This window comes from Dermacentor andersoni, chromosome 1 (genome assembly GCF_023375885.2).
Source record: "Dermacentor andersoni chromosome 1, qqDerAnde1_hic_scaffold, whole genome shotgun sequence".
Classification (NCBI taxonomy): domain Eukaryota; kingdom Metazoa; phylum Arthropoda; class Arachnida; order Ixodida; family Ixodidae; genus Dermacentor; species Dermacentor andersoni.
This window is the reverse complement of record NC_092814.1, coordinates 327,902,107-327,918,283: the sequence shown is the minus strand read 5'-3', so window position 1 is coordinate 327,918,283 and position 16,177 is coordinate 327,902,107. Positions and strand designations below refer to the sequence as shown.

Here is a 16,177-nt window from a genome sequence, read left to right as displayed (position 1 = left end):
CATACACCTACAGCTCAAGTCCCGCACTGTAGGAGAGTCTTTTCCGACACTGGATTCAAGAGCTGCAGTTGACTTTTTGTGTGGCTTCTCGGATAAGAAGTCCGCTGTGCCTCTGCGGAGCTTTAGAATGGGCACGCACATCCGCACTCTAGTCCAAAGTTTATTGGCATGATGTGAAAATTTATGAGGCAGAACCATTTTAGCTTGCCTCTACTGGTGTCGAAGCAACTTCCTTTTCCTCTTTCTGTTCACCCTTTCCCTTCCCCCAGTGTAGGGTAGCAAAACGGACGCTCGTCTGGTTGACCTCCCTGCCTTTTCTCTGTTTGCTATCTCTCTCTCTCTCTCTCCTGATCTACCGCTCGCCGACGTCCTTTGCATGGTTTAGCATATGAAACTACAAGCATCTATACCTCTGCTGCGGCATACATGTGAGAGTACACCACATCCATGCACTTTAACATACGTGCATGTCTCATTCCTGAGCGAAGCAGGAATGAGATTGATGAAGACGAGAAATATTTGATTGGTGATGTCTACGCGTAGGAGTTGCATCAGCGTATACGTGATAATTACGGCTATGGCAGGGTGGTCTCTTTAGTACTACTATATGCATGGCTCCTTCACCGTCAGCGCCAGCATGTGATGATCGCTCGTTTGCGTGTATGGCAACTTCAGTTCGCCATGTTGTGATTGGCTTGCGTTGTTCTTATTAAAACCACAGTTTCCCACTAGAAAACTATGACGCTGCGATTGTTGAGCTATACCGTGGGAATGGTGGTTAGTACTTGAACTTGTCTCATTTTCATGCTTGTGGCTTCAGACGTCCATGTGGCTTTGTCTACTACTCATTATCTGCCTTTATTGGCCTCAATGTTGAAACAACTCAATTTTTATAAACGTGAAAAGCAATAAGGATGTACATCTATGCATAACCATAGGGAATTGATTCATTATTAACGCAATATTTTGTTGCAAACTATGGATAAATTTGCAAAATCACAAAGCCTTTCGAAGCTAGAAGGACGAGTTTAGGCAAATCCATGTACTGCTTATCATTCCTATGATGTCTGACCTGTCATTCCTGCCGTTACAGTAGGCCCATAGCGTAAGTGTTATAGTAATTTTTACAGAAGACTATGTGGTTGAAATTGAGCGTTTTAAATGCGTTTCGTTATTTTTCTGCCCATGATCCTCTTCAATAAGGAACACTTTGCCGAGCTGCATTGATGTTTGGTTTCAAGATATCTCCTAGATTTGGCGCCGTATTATTATTATTATTATTATTATTATTATTATTTGTTTTGAACACATATATACAATTAACAGAAAAGGGAAAGGGAGGAGCAGGCTGGCAACTGTCACCGGAAGGGGCACAACGCCTGCCTACTCTTCAGAAGGGAGGTGACAGCAACACAGAAATGGAAGATAGGAAAGAGGAGATGTAAGAGGAAAGGAAGAGCAACAGGAGAAAGCTAAAGAATAAAGTAGAACACAGTAAGGCTGGTCACTGAAGGTCACGCTACTACAGAATATTGAATAGAATAGTTTCGACGCTACAAACGTGAACCTAACTTAGTTAGCTCTAGAAAAGTAAGTAGAGCGCGATGAGCCTGATCACGTTTAGACGCAGAACCACTGAGGTACAAACATTCGTCGAGTGTCGTACACCGCAAGCCAAGGAGCTGATAGTCTCTCACTAGCGACATGCGCAGGGCACTGAAGGCGGGACATTCAAATGTAAGGTGCTGAAGTGCCTCGCAGCAGCCACAAGACGTACATGATGGACTTGCCACACGTCCTTGTCTGTATAAACGTTCGTGCAAGTTCACGCAGCCAACCCTCAGATTCAGTAGTTGCGCTCTAGTGTGACGAAGCAAGCCTCGACCGCGAACACGGGGCGGGAACGTTCCATTGGCGACGCGCTGCTATGGACACTGCTTGAGTAGGTGGCGACGAATCAGCACACGAGCGTCATCAAGCTTGCACAATATTTCTGGGCAGTCACAGTTGTTATGAGCGCAAGTTGAAGCCAGCCGATCAGCCTCTTCATTTCCGGCGATTCCTACGTGTGAAGGTATCCATTGTGCAACGAGAGATACCCCACGTGATGAAAGTTTGCTTGCAGAGTCAGTAATGCTGTGCACAAGTGGACAATCAATCTCACTGCGTTATAACCTGTTAAGGGCAGCGTGGGAGTCCGTAAAGATGGCAATGTTCGATGTAGTTAACTCATCTTGCACGTATTTCATTGCAACATTAATCGCTGCTAACTCAGCAGTTGTTGACAAAGTTGGATGAGGGATTTGAAAGATACGCCGTACTTGAGCCGAAGGGCAGAAAAAATCTGCAGAGGCGCCTTGACTGTCGCTGTGTACAGATGCATCTGTGAATACTTGAAGATAATCTGGAAACTTTTCGAACACGTGAGACTGAGCCAATTGGAATATTGCCAAAACAGGCATATCAGACTTTTTGTGCATGTCAGGGATTGTGAGGTAAATGGGGAATACGTGTTTCGGGACATCTTTTGGAGGTGAAAGCGTAACTGTGGCAGCATGTTCAGAAATGTCAGTGATATTCATAAATAATGCCGCCGTTTTTCCCATGCGAGATAACGGGCGGTGAATGAGACGATCAAGGAGCGACTGACCATTCGATGCGCGGTGCAGACGCTCAATACGATATAGAGCTCTCTGGTCTGCTTGCAGCCTCAGGGGTAACTGATGTGCTTCAGTGAGTAATGCAACAGATTGCGCCTCAAGAGGTAATCCAAGCATTAGTCGAAGGGCAACGCGATGATCTCGCTCCAGTTGAGTCATCAAACTAAGTGGTATGTTCAGGACTGGTGACGCGTCCATCATGCCTGAGAGTACAGATGACTGGTACACCTGGAGAGCCGTTGTTTGGTCGCAGCCACAGCCTCTAGCAGTCAAGGCGGCCACATACTTAAGGAGGGAATGCGATCGATCGCTTCCTGGAGTACTTCCACTTCAGTGTGACGTAGCGTGCAGCTTGACGTTTCGTCGGAGCCGATGGGCACCCTGTCAACGCGCTGTTCACGAAACCATGCGAAGAGGAAGTGACACCAACGGAAAGTGTCTCGTGTACCTTTCAGGACATTTGCTTTAGTTAGCTTAGCGGATGTTGAATTTCGGAGGTCATTATAAATAGCCAGCTTCACTACCTGAAGGCAACAGACTTGAGTGCCCGACTATAAACATCCTACACCTAACTTAGTGCATGTGAAAGTGCGGTATAGACTCATGTTTTCTCTCTGGCTCTTTCACTCCCCATTCCCTTCCCACGTGTAGGGTAGCAAACTGGACTCAATCTGGTTAACCTCCCTGCCTTTCCTTCTTCCCTTCTCGCGGTCTCTCTCTCCCACGCACAAGTGGCGTCTACGGGAGTTCTTGTACTATAGCATTCAAAATAACAAATTAGAGGAATGTAAAAAAAGCAAGAATCTAAAGAATTGAAACCAGGTACCCTTTGAGCACTACTACATCTGAGCAGGACCAATAAATTAGTTGCTTCGCTTGCCTGCATGCAAGCCTGCATGCATGCAAGCCTGCAAGCCTGCAAGCCTGCATGCATCAAGAGAAATTTACAATAAGACGTAGGTGCCAATATGACTGAAATCGACCGTGAAGTCATGTTAGGGACGCAATATCTGCACCATGTCTCTATTGGACTGCTGCTTAAAACGGCTTCTGATGAAGCAAACGAGGAAAACAAGAAACCCTAGAACTAAGGTGATGTGGCTCGACCTTTATCTATATATAGGCAAGCAGCCCCTGGAACTAAGTAAATCTGCTCTTTGCTAGGCTTACAGCCATAAGCACCCAGTGCCCAAAGTTAAACCGTGCTATAGAAGCAGCAATTAAACGAAAATTCAACCGTTATTGACGCGACAGCATAACGCCTCTGTCATGGCGAGAATTTTCGATTGGCTAGTTGGTTTACATCTGACGCATATTTTAGGACAGTGAAACAAGAGGAGTACGACTAGGAAGCACGCCGAATTTGCGCAAAAGGGACAAACGCAATCCGACAGAATGTCTCTGTCCGCTTTCGCAACGGCTCACAAAGGTGCCACTCGTATACCCGACTAAGACGACAACGAGCGCAAAAGGTCTTAGTTGATCACATAAACAACCGACACAGCAATTAGCATTTAAATGAAACTCTGGGGTTCTGACGTGCCAAAACCACAATCTGGTTATCAGGCACGACGCGTATCGGGGGATTCCCCATTAATTTTGACCACCTGGGTTTCTAAAACGTGCACCTATGCCTAAGTATACGATACTTTTTTTTACATTTAGCCTCCATCAAAATGCGGCCTCCGCGAATGGGATCGCACCTGCGACCTCGGCCTCAGAAGCCCAGCCACATAGTCACAGGGCTATCACAGCTGGTGCTCTTAGCCTTGTTGCAGCTCTTGCGCTGAGGCGCCACCAAAGTAGTCGGGTTCCAGTGGAACAATTCGATGAAGATTGTCTTTATGCTCATAAAGCTTTCACACGCAAATACGTGTTCGAATTTGCGAAAAGCGTGGCATTGTGAACTTGTGGCTTATGAGTCGCGACTTGTGAACTATTCCTAGGCATTTGTGGTTCCGTTCTATTCAGGATGTTTCTCTTATTCATTGCATGTCGAGGCCGGGGAGTAGCCGGCACTGCTATGAGGCGTTAATACGCCTTTAATAATATTAATAATAATATATTAATAATAATAATAATAATAATAAATCATTTATTTATCATCCCAAGGAACAACAATGAAGTCTAAGCGCTGGCGCACGCACACAATAGGGGAAGAAAACACCAGCGGAATTAGTGAAAAAAAGAGAACAATGAACAAAAATAACAATCTCGATAAGAATACTGTACATGCAACAAGGCGCAAGGTGAATACAAAAGGAAAAGGAGGAGAAGGGCACTTGAACAATATGTGAAACCATGACACAACGAAAAGCTCGGAAAAGAACGATGCCAGCGAGTTATGAAGAATATTAGGATCATGAAAATAAGCGTTATAAAGACGGTATTCTGTAGACGGCTGAGTGTTGGTGGAGACGGGCAGGAACTTGGAATGGCCAGTCTATGTTCTCTGGTGATCTTGCACGGAATACGAAACACGATACAATTGAGGAGTTCTAGGCAGAGGAGGATACTGTGAAGGAGTTTGCGAAGAAACAAAAGGTTAGCGCGATCATTTCGGCAACGAAGTAAGGGCAGTGACAATAATCAAACAGTGTTAGAACAATGTAAAAAAAATTATGGGGTTTTACGTGCCAAAACAGCTTTCTGATTATGAGGCACGCCGTAGTGGTGGACTCCGGAAATTTCGACCACCTGGGGTTCTTTAACGTGCACCTAAATCTAAGTACACGGGTGTTTTTAGTACAAAGTCCAGTGTCCGCGTCAGCAAAGCGGTGATTGTACTATATGCTTAGAAACATTTTCTCGATGTGACCTATAACATCACTGTTGTATCTAGTAATGCGATTCCAGACGACCGACGCATATTCGAGTTGAGGAAGACAGATTGTTGTGTACAATGTGGGCAACGGTGTAGGAGAATTGAATTCTCTCGATAGTCTGCAAACAGAGGCAAGAGAGCCCGTACCCCACAATGCAACGCGCTTTGTGTGAGCTGAACAGTGTAAGGTTATATCAAAAAGTATACCGAGATCATTCATCTTACAGGTCTTACACGAAGGTACAGAATCTACAGAATAAAAAAAAGAAATGCTTGTTATTTTTCGTGTGAAGGTCATGCCTTTGGTATTCGCAGCATTCAAGGTGAGGTGTGCACCTTTGCACCATTTCGAAAAAAGATACAGTTCAGATTACACGATGCGACAGTCATCAACAGTATAAATTTCCTTATAAATCTTGATGTAATGGCATACAGAAGGAATAAGGAATTCCTAATAGCGGCAAGAACGTCATTAATAAAAAAAAATTTAGAAAGGAGTGGTCCTAATAATGATCTTTGCAGGACGCCGCCAGTTGCCATGTAAAAAGAACGCGTTTGGCCGTTGACGATATGATAACATCATCCATCGAGAAGATAACTTCGCAAGAGATTAACAATTGACGAGTGCGTAAGCTTGATCAGAAGCAGTGAGTGGCTGACTACACCTAAAGCCTTGCTGAGGTCACAACAAATGGTGTCAACTTGCCCCCTCTCAAGTACCGGCGCAGAGATTGTGTACTGAAATTTATGATTTGTAATAGTAGAGCAGCCGGTGAGAAATCCATGCCGATATGGAATCAATAAGTTCTTCACAGTAAAAGATAATATATTGTCAAAAGCAAGCTCAAAACTCTTAGACGTAGCATAGAGAAGAGAAATCAGGCGATCATTTAAGACATCGGCTTTACAGCCAGACTTAAACGCAGAAAAAACACGAACAGTTTTTCACATGTGAGGCAAAGCAAAAGTATTCAGAGAGTTATTAAATAAAGATATCCATACTGGGACATATATACTGCCGTAAGCTTTTAATAGTGGGGAGGGGATGCTATCAGGGCCGCAGGATAGGGAAGGCATCAAGCGCTTAAGGCATTTGCTGATGACCTTTTCATAAAATACAGCCCAAAATGTAGGAATCGTCGCGTGCTGCTGACTGACACCAGCGTTGAAACTTGAAGCTTTATTTATGCATGAGAAACGGAGAACAAAACAATGCGCTAACGCTTGGACTTCTACTCCTCAAGAGTCGAGCGGGCAGAAACACTCTCCACGTTTGATAGATCACTCGCGGATATAGTTCCAGAACTGCGCCTACCGGTCAGAGGCGCTCTTTTCCAAGAATGCAATATATAAGTCGTGATCCCTCTTATATATGCGTTTGCGGAGAGCCCCATAGAAGCACACTTCTTCTCTTCGCTCATTAGGCACAGGACTTCTGGATTTAAGGGTCGCGCGATGATTATACTTTAGGGCTGTTGTAAGTTCAGATGTGAACCACTGGGGATATTTAGAGTGTTTAGTGCTGTACTGGGGAATGTGCTTGCGCATACTGCTCAAAACAAGGTTCATAAATTGATCCACTTGGTCATCAACATTGCTTTTGTCTGTAACCTGTGACCAATCGATGGTCTACAAGTGATCCCCACACTTGGAAGCAAAGTGAGAGGATTCACTGATGCCACTGCAGGAGCTCTGCATCAGGGCTGACACGGAGGCAGTTATCTTTAGTGACGGGTGAAACTAATCGGGACAGAGGGAAATATCAGAACGAGAGACATCTATAACTTGAACATTCTAGAGGCAAAGGTCTAAGACGTTGCGACAGGAATTGGCGATCAACTAATGTTGCTGAAGTGAACAAAAGGACAGAAATTCCAACGACAGGCCGCATTTGTTCTCTGTGCAATGAGAATATCTAAGCGTGTTCCAATCTATTCCATTTCTATTGAAATCACCAAAAATTATTACTCTGTGCCTGCTATGGCAAGACAAGACACTTTCAATAGGTGAGATGACCTCATCAAACAAGACAAGATAAATAAATATTCAACGGTACATAGGAGGTTCCGATAAACACTTTTTCACAGCGCAGTATGCTGAGTTCAACCGAATCAACTCATGTGCAATTTTTATGCCGTTACGCCAAACACAATTCAATGAACTGTCAACAGCAATCAGTACGCCGCCACCTTTTTGTTAAAGAGTTGCAGTCACCGCGGAAGACGTTGTAGTATGGTGAAAAAAACTCTGAAGCTTAAATTTAACTGCAGATCGAGCTAAGCTTCGGAAATATTGAAAAAGAAGGAAAAGAAGAAGCGAAATTTAAGGAAAAGCCACGTGCTTTGTGCGAATTCCACGAGCGTTTTGCTAGAAGCCCACATTACACACCATTTTCATCTTTGGGGTTTATCTCGGAAGCATGAAGCATGTCGTCATGAAGCATGTCATCATGAACAGCTTGGTACAGGCATCCCATTGGCCATATTGACGGTTTATTCAGGCACTTAAGGGCTTGATCATCGACGGCTTCATCAGTGCAGGTGTTAAACAAGGCACAGGAATCATGCCTCGTGAAAGGCGTTTCAGGTAATGGGCGTTGCTCCGACGTTTGAGAGGTGCGGAGTCAGATCAGCAGGCGAGGTTTCACGAGAGGGTCTGGACAGAAAAATGCCTCTCGGTCGCGGGGCTCGTTTAACCACCGATATATCTTGCTCTTCCCATATAATAATAATAATAATAATAATAATAATAATAATAATAATAATAATGATAATAATCACAACAGCAGCAATACCGTCCCCGTGTAGGATGCCTCCGCCTATTTACCTGAGACGTACATCTGCCACCTGCAGTCCCTTTATTCAGTCACAGCAGAGAAGTGTTCATTCTTGTCTATACTTTCAGTGTTGTTGTTTTTTCAGTTTCTCTTCCGGGCGGGACGATGTCCTTTATATATACAAGGAGGAACTCGTCGCGGCTCAAAGAAAGAGCATCCATCCTTAGAGGCACACGTTCAGAGGAAAATGAAGCAATGATTCACTTCGAGTAGCATTTCAAAATCTTGGGCGCAGTGAAAAAGGAACGCGCATTTACCTTTGGCTCTGTACTCGAACGGGCACAGTGTGTCGACATCGAGGAAACTACTCGACATTACCGTCGCCTCTTTTCAACGGCACGCTGTCTTGCGCTTTAAGGCGGCGGAGACGCGTGCACGGCTTCTGATAAGCGCTCAATTTGCCGGGAATCCGTTTACGGCGAAGCGTAACAGCTCCGCGAAATCGTGAAAGAAGGCCTAGGAAAGTAGAAGCTTTAATACTTGCCTAGTTTGTTTACAGAGCGAACCTTTCGGTGGAAATGCTGTCGTCGGTGAAGCACCTATAGGTGCTGCTGCGCGGTCGCGCAAAACCAGCTGTGTCTGCAGGCGCGAGTACTATACAACACCGTGCCTGAACGTTCATTCCACGAAATGGGAAATTGCAAGCCTGCTGGGGTGTTGCACGAGTGTTACCCGAGTTTGCTCGATGACAGTCAGTTAACGGAGATGGCATGCAACGCGCAAGAACACGAGGCAATAATAATAATAATAATAATAATAATAATAATAATAATATTATTATTATTATTATTATTATTATTATTATTATTATTATTATTATTATTATTATTATTATTATTATTATTATCGAGAAAAAGCCCCGTGTGACATGAGGGCACCCTGCGCGGTACACTGCTTCCGCTTTTCAAGCACAGAAGGCTGCGCAACGAAATGCGCCAACGCCGCGTATTGTTATCAACGTATTAGACAGTTTTAGCAGAGCGTTTGCTTGCGCTCCGCTCCGCACACGTTTCACGCGCACCGGTGGCTGCACAGAATGCATTGATTTCGCTTATCTAACAAGAGCGTCTTCCAGAGATGCCACTGACGTGCTCTCAGCTTGGCGGTAAAACGATTACGAAAGCAACTACACGCTCCCTGACGCACCGCTAAATCAGTTTCCTAGCGGAACGTGGTCAGCGTCCCACGTTCCGCTGCCGCTATGTGTGCTGTGCGCACGCGCGTCAGTGTTCCCAGTAGCGTTTTGCTGAGCGGCTGCGTGCCAATTGTTGTGATATTCCGGCCTGAGCGGAACGGACCGTAAACGCTCTGCTAAAACTCTCTATTATCGAAACTTAGCAATACCGTGACTGTCCGGCTGTCTACCTGCACACTTGCCGTGAGCCACTTGTCGCGCCTTTATCGTGCTCGTCGAGGACGTGCCTCCTCTTTCGGGCATTATCGTTCTATCCTTCGTCGAATGCGAACAGGGCACATGCGGCGCATCCTTGCACCTACATTTTTCCTCATACGAATACGTTCAAGTACAAGTAAAGAAAAAAAACAGATATTTTCTTTCTTACACTATGTGTCTCATTTTGAATGCTATAAATTTCCGATGACAAACGGATATCGAGCGAATTATTATTTTCCCACGAGTGGCGACAGTGAGGGCCGAGTCCTTCAATGCTTTTCTGGTCACGAAACTCCGCCGTAACCTTGTGGGAGAGCTTGCTATGTTGCCGCAGCTACCACGTGGCGGCGCTGGGTATCGTTGTTTTGTTTGCTATTGACGCCGATGCGCGGGAGAAGTGGAAACGTGCAGCACGGCGACAGGAAGCTGGCGCCTTTACCTTCGACTCTCAACACGTCGAGTGTGCGAAAACATTTTGACACCACGGACGTTGCTCGAAGCGATAAGTTCATTGTGAAAGGAGACGCTGTGTCCTTGCCCGGCGCCGTTCCTTGGCTGTTCGAAGGGCTGACGGTGTACTACTAGACACCACGGCAGCAATTGTGAATATTTTTCTAAGATGCCGTCTGCCCTTCTTCACAAGGGAAAAGAACAAACTTGCACGGGCAAGTAAGCGCGCAACATGCCCAGCCGGTGGGGGCAAGAAAGTGATGTGCTGAATTGCTTCCTTAACGGTTTCAGCCATGCAAACCCCCCAGGAGCAGTTTTTTTTTCCCACTGTTTTTTCTCAATGCGATACATAATCGTAAAAAAATGCATTTGCCTCTTTTCATTCACTATTATGTCAACCATGTTCATTTTTCTAGTTTTAAACTACCTCATTAGAACTACTTCGTAGCTTGCTGTTTTTTTAGATGCTTTCCATCATATGTATTTTGCATTCCTGCCTTACTTACCGTAATATACTTTTTTTTTTGAGCAATAATGTCATGCTCACGAACATATGCAATGAAATGTTCCATTATAGTGAAGCTTGTGACGCAATGGGCATTAGTGTCTCCTCAGCTTGACACGTTTTGGGATATATTGTCCCATGTTATGTGGTTCACATTCTGAACATATCGGCAGTGCAGCAGCGTCATGCTCGTGAACAAGTGTGCTTATTTTTTTTTAGCTTATAGTGACATGAAACGCGGCTTCGTTTCTGTTAATCAGGTCCTGCCCGTTGCAGTCTTCATTACGCAATCTCACGCCATGCAAGCGTAGTCCGTCCAAGCAACGCACGCTGTCATTATGAAGCATGCCAAATTGGAGTGGAGGTGATAGCAGGACTCGTCCCAGAGGGCGAGACATTTGTGAAGGCGCAACCAACAAGAGAATTAGAGCTGCATAGGTGGCCTTGCGTAGCTGCGCAACGTGAAGTGAGACGCACTTTTGCTCGTGCAGCGCCTACGTAGCATGAACTTGTCAAGGTTACGCGTTGGAAATGAACAGACGGTGGTTGCAAACTCGGAGTTAAGACTAGGTTAGAGAGATCAGCGTGTAATCACGCGACACACGGACGTTGCCTTGCGAAAGCTTCGTCGTTCCCGCTGTGAAATGCTGCCGACGCTCTCTGCAATAGGTTGCAGCAGAGTGAAGTTGGCTTTTACAAACTTCAAACACGGGAAATGTAGCAGCTTTTCTGTTTTGTAATGCGGCAGCGGCAAACTCCCGCGGCGTAGACGGTCTCATTGCAAATAGCTAGCGCGATCGCCGCTGCTTCAGGTCTGGCTGCGAGGCTTAAATTTGCGAGTAGTTGGCGCGTTTCTTAGGCTTGCACAGTGTCACCAGCCCAAACAAACGACCTGTTCTTCAATAAATAATCTCGTGCTCCTCTGCCTGCGATAAGGAGCTGCGCTGCAACGACGCATACAATCAATATTGCTGCGTCGGCACGATTGCCGCCACCGTAGCCTTGTCTATCTTGCAAAGATAAGCGAAAGTAACTTTTTCGCGCACACATGCAATAACCGCATTGTATGTAAGGCGAAATGCGAGTGGTAGTAGACTGTTAGCTGTTTAATGAAAGATAAACAATTGCTTCGAACCGGCACCGGAGCTTCAGCCGAGTGCGGTGCGCGCACACACGGAATGCCCCCACGCTAACAGCGGCGACCCTAGCGGCAGCTTCTGTCCCTGTACAAAACTGCGGCTAGAGTTCCGTGACCAGAAAAGTATTGAAGGACTCTGGTAAGGCGTAAGCTTACAAGCGGATACAATCTAGAGGGTGGCACGCACGAGGGAGTTCATATGGTGAGCAGTCGCCAGGGGCGCTGCGGTGCGGGAAAACTACAAATGAAGCTGTGCAGGGTGATATGGGCTGGACAAGTTTTGAAGTGAGGGAAGCTCGCAGTAAAATTGATTGTGAAGAACGACTGAGGAATATGGAAGAAAGTGAATGGGCTGGGAGATTCTTCAGGTATTTGTGCAGGAAAAACATTAATCCACAGGGGAGGTAAAGAACTAGGAAGCTTACCAGCAAATATGCGTCATGTAGGGTGAGCGACACAGCAACAAAGAACGTCAAGCGGGAAGTCAGATACGCTGAAATAATCTCATGGGTGGCGGCAATGGAAAAGAAACCTGCCATGAGTAACTACCTAAGAGGAAAAAACGAAATCAGGAAAGAAACAATTTATGATAACTCAAAAGGAAGATCGTTACTTTTCAAAGCGAGATCAGGATGCCTTAGGTCACGCACCTATAAAGCGAGATATAAGAAGGAAGAAGAAGCCTGTGCTTGCTGCGATAAAGCTAGGAAAACGATGGAGCATGTTTTATTAGAATGTGAAGATATCTGCCTAGGGGTCGATCTAGGCACCACTGGCCTCCTTGAAGCCCTTGGGGTCAGCGAGAGCAGGGGGAAAGTAAACATGTCCACAATAGAGATTAGTAAGAGGCGATTGAAGATTGATGGAAGTAGGTAAACGACAAAAACAGAGACTGTTTGTGAAAAACAAAAATTGTTCCGCAGGTAATCCGCTCACAATATTGTTTTACTTCTCGTGTTTACATAGTCACGCCGCAACACCAAACCAAGTTGAAATTCTGGGGACATTTTTTTTTTGCCTAGACAGAATAACCACAAAATACAATCTGAAAAAGTGAACAAAAGCGTTTCCGTTGCAAAGAGAAAACTTCTATGTGACTACGTTTTCCTTTACAGTAGAAAAATTGCGTTGTATCAATGAAAATTTTCGCAGTACATTTTGACGTGACAGGAATATTTTTTTTTTTTATGCAGTCAAAGCGTGATGCACCGAAATGGTACCGGGCGCGCAGTGGCACATCATTATAGCTTTCGAGCTCGAGCTTTAGCGGTCGCAGAAGAAACGCGCGCGCGCAGCCGTACTTCTTCCTCGAGTAACACCTCCACCACTTCTACGAAATAAAAGAATGAAAAAAAAAAACACTGCCATTCCACTCTGTGAAGGCAGATGACCAGAGAAGCTGTGTAGTGTGGGCCCCTTAATGGCGAACTGTCCATTGCCGTGCGTCAAACGCCTTACGCACATAAATGGAAGGCGAGGCGCGACTAGTCGCTCCTCCGCGATGTTGAGCATCGGAAGATGATGAGGCACCGGGAGGTATGCATAACCATGTATTGTTGCAAAATGCGGCACAACACCGCTTACTAGCGAATCCCGGCAAGTAGAACAGACACTCTTCGAACGATGTACTAAGCGTATTCAATCGGGGCAACGCGATCCGCATGCTTGCTACCAAGCGATATATCGAAAGGGCGGCAGCTTTTTTTTTTTTTTCGTTCTCTCCCTTCAGTTTTACATTATTCTGCTCGCCAACACGAGCTCACATCGCCACGCGCGTTGACACTGTTGCAGCCGAGACGCATGCAGAGCCGGAGTAGCAGTATTGAACGGCGTTTCGGAAGCTGACATGACAGGAATGCACCGACGGCCGCGCGGCGTGAATGTAGCCGCCCGGAGTGAGGAGGCCCGTGAGGCGGCTGCTTGTCTTTGTGCCCGCATACGCGGGCCAAGAAGTGGCCGTGCTGCCACCTCGCCGCGAGCGCATTGCGCAAGTGGGACATGTGCACGGGTCGGAAGGAATTCGATTAGGCAGCGACGGGAAACAACAACCACGGGGGCGCCCGGTAGCTCGTCCGTTCCACTGTCGGTGCACGCTCAGGCGGACGTCGCCGTATGGGCCCTCAACGTTGCGCGGCCAGTTGTGGAGCACGCGGCTCTGGCGGCATGCTTGGCTGCTGGCAAGCGGCGGCTCCGTTAATTGTATAACACCGCATAGCTTATCTATGCTTTACTGCCACTATGTCTTTCATAGCAATGCTTCAAGCATGGGTCATTTCGTGTATGCTTTTAGTTACCTTGATAGAGAGTTTAATCTTTTCATTTCTTTGCACATCGTGCAGGGCATGCAAGAGTGAATTTGAGCAGTCTTTCAAAGTCTGCAGTTCAATATTTATTGGTATTGAATCTATCACTTCGCAAGAACTAGTAAGGCAGCTCCACAAAGAGAGAGAGTGCACATATCACTGATCGTACACGGAGACTGCATATCCACCGCTCGTACTTCTTCAAGTGTTTGTTCTGGTACTTCACCTATCCACTGGTTGTTGTATAAGTAAAACGGCTCTTTCACCCAGTGATGCGCTGATTACAACTGAATATACCCACGATAGTGTGATGTGTGTCCTATCGTAGTAATTAGTTTTGCTCAGTTGTAATGCAGCGCAGTACAGGATGGACGCCAGCAGCCCAATTTCTCGGTATACTGAAAACCCCTGCGCTATTAGTGCTGCTGTGGATGTGCAGGATGATGTTAGCGCGCAACTTTCTTTGAGAATGGAAGCGATAGCCAAAGCGGCAAGAGTTGTGGTGCAATCTAGCGACATCGTTTGTGAGGTTCTGTTGATCGCCTGACGCACGATGTGGTTTAGTGAACTTTGCGCCAGGGCTGTCGCACATGTGGCGCTTAACGCCGCCATCTGCGCATTGCTTGATTATAGAACGACCGTCGCGCACAGCCATTTGCGTATTGCGCCGCACCTACGGCATTCGCTGACGGTGCGCTGTCAGCTACTTCTTGGCGCCGACTTCAATGAAACGACAAAACGAGTAGGCGTTTTGTAACGATCCACCTAACTTTGCATTCTTTTCACCCGGCGTTATTGACTCGTATACGGTAGCGCCGGTGTTATCGATCCGATCGGATGGTCGACGCGACGAATGATAAGAGAAGATAAATAAATGTATTCGTCTAGCCGCATTTTGTAAGGATCCATTTTATTTCCTATTATTCTTTGATTTATTTATCCTATATATAGGCATCCCCGTGTCATTTTTTTTTTTTTTGCAGAAGAGATTTTGCAACTATTTTCTTTCGCTTTAGATTCTCCCTTTCTCATGATCTTTCGCACCGAGTGGCCGATGTCGGCGACGGTGGTGCGGCGGCTTCCGAGCCAACGACAAAGGACCCTTTAACAAATTTGTTGGGTCTCAAAAGTGTGTATTTTGTAATTGTATACGTTATTTATGGTAAGTAAACTTTCAAACGGAATAACTAGTTGCAAAATATGGTCCATGGAGCCGCATTTGTTAACAATTATTATCTTCTTTTACTCTGCTTTTATGATCCTTCATTGCACCTAGTGGTGCCTGCTGGCGATAACGGCGACAAAGGAACTAATAGCAAAGGGCAAACATAATTGAAAAAAAAAAAAGAGACAGGAGACGACAATCGTTACAAAATCATGTCGTAGCTGCAGTGTTTTGGACATCCGGTTTTATTGCGCCCGGCGCGGCTCACAGAGAGGGGCCACTGCAAGAGCGTGCACCCTCCAGCTGGATAAAAAGAAGCAACAAATTGACTAGCACGTATAACGTCGACAAACGTTAGACGTGCTATTACGTTTATAGTGTATAACGTGTGTAACGTTTACAACTTTTTAAAGTTTTCTTGTAATTTTTTATAACGTGTGCATAGTGCATAACGTGTCTAACGTTTATAGTGTAAATAGGGCTACACGTTTATATGTGTACAGCGTTGAAATATCCAACAAGAGAATTTCACAGGGAGAGATATGAAACTCTCCTGTCGGATATTCCTGTGCGCCCAAGGCTGTCAGAATGATGGCATAGTTCTCAAATACGTCCTTTGTCAGCGTACGCCTAGTTAGAGCTTCGCTGTCGTTCGCTGTGAATTTTTGTAAGGCCCTCACGGTAAAGGTGTTAACAGTAGCGCTGCTTTGATTTGTGCAAGTAAGCACAAATTATTAAATATGTGCGTGCGGTTTGTGCGTAACAAAAAATAAACGGAATGCACACAGAATTAATTCGTTTCTAGTTTTGTGCGCAAGTGCCGTAAGGAGCTAAAGATGTATTTATGATTATGCATTGGTGAATATTTCCCACACTTCTGCTTACAGCCTTTCAAGGTTAGCA

The 16,177-nt window shown here is 45.6% G+C and overlaps 1 protein-coding gene across 1 annotated transcript in view; it reads right to left on the bottom strand.

Moving 5' to 3' along the window:
- Ccn (cellular communication network factor protein Ccn) overlaps nt 1-16,177 on the bottom strand; it is a 344,692-nt gene that overhangs the window by 18,292 nt on the left and 310,223 nt on the right. The window lies entirely within an intron of this gene.